The following is a 1085-nucleotide window of genomic DNA, read 5'->3' as shown; positions in this document are numbered from 1 at the left end:
AGCCGCCTGGAAGAAGAAAGCCCTCCCTTCATCCTCCATCTTGAGGGGGAGAAGGCAGCTAGCTCCACCAGGCCTGCCCTGGAAGACAAGCCCTCCCTTCTCCTCCTCATCTTGAGGGGGAGAGAGGCAGCTAGCTCCACCAGGCCTCCCTGGAAGAAGAAAGCCCTCCCTTCATCATCTGAGGGGAGAGAGGCAGGTCTAGCTCCACAGGCCTCCCGGAAGAAGAAAGCCCTCCCTTCATCCTCCATCTTAGGGGGAGAGAGGCGGCTAGCTCCACCAGGCCTCCCTGAAAGAAGACACCCTCCCTTCATCCCCATCTTGGAGGGGAGAGAGGCAGCTAGCTCACCAGGCCTCCCGGAAGAAGATAAGCCCTCTTCATCCTCCATCTTGAGGGGGAGAGGCAGGCTAGCTCCACAGGCCTCCCTGGAAGAAGATAAGCCCTCCCTTCATCCTCCATCTTGAGGGGAGAGAGGCGGGCTAGCTCCACCAGGCCTCCCTGGAAGAAGACGAGCCCTCCCTCCATCCTCATCTTGAGGGGGAGAGAGGCAGGCTAGCTCCACCAGGCCTCCCTGGAAGAAGATAGCCCTCCCTTCATCCCCATCTGAGGGGAAGAGGCGCTAGCTCCACCAGGCCTCCCTGAAGAAGATAAGCCCTCCTTCATCCTCCATTTTGAGGGGGAGAGAGGCGGCTAGCTCCACCAGGCCTCCCTGGAAGAAGAACGACCCTCCCTTCATCCCCATCTTGAGGGGGAGAGAGGCAGGCTATCTCCACCAGGCCTCCGGGAAGAAGATACGCACTCCCTTCATCCCATCTTGAGGGGGAGAGAGGCGGGCTAGCTCCACCAGGCCTCCCGGAAGAAGAGAGCCCTCCCTTCATCCTCCATCTTGAGGGGAGAGAGGCAGGCTAGCTCCAAGAGACCTGCCTGGAAGAAGACAAACCCTCCCTTCATCCTCCATCTTGAGGAGAGAGAGGCAGGCTAGCTCCAAGAGACCTGCCGGAAGAAGACAAGCCCTCCTTCATCCTCCATCTTGAGGGAGAGAGAGGCAGGCAGCTCCAAGAGGCCTGCCTGGAAAAAGAATAGCCCG

The sequence above is a fragment of the Sceloporus undulatus genome, chromosome 1, assembly GCF_019175285.1.
Source record: "Sceloporus undulatus isolate JIND9_A2432 ecotype Alabama chromosome 1, SceUnd_v1.1, whole genome shotgun sequence".
NCBI lineage: Eukaryota > Metazoa > Chordata > Lepidosauria > Squamata > Phrynosomatidae > Sceloporus > Sceloporus undulatus.
Note: the sequence above shows the minus strand (reverse complement) of the source record.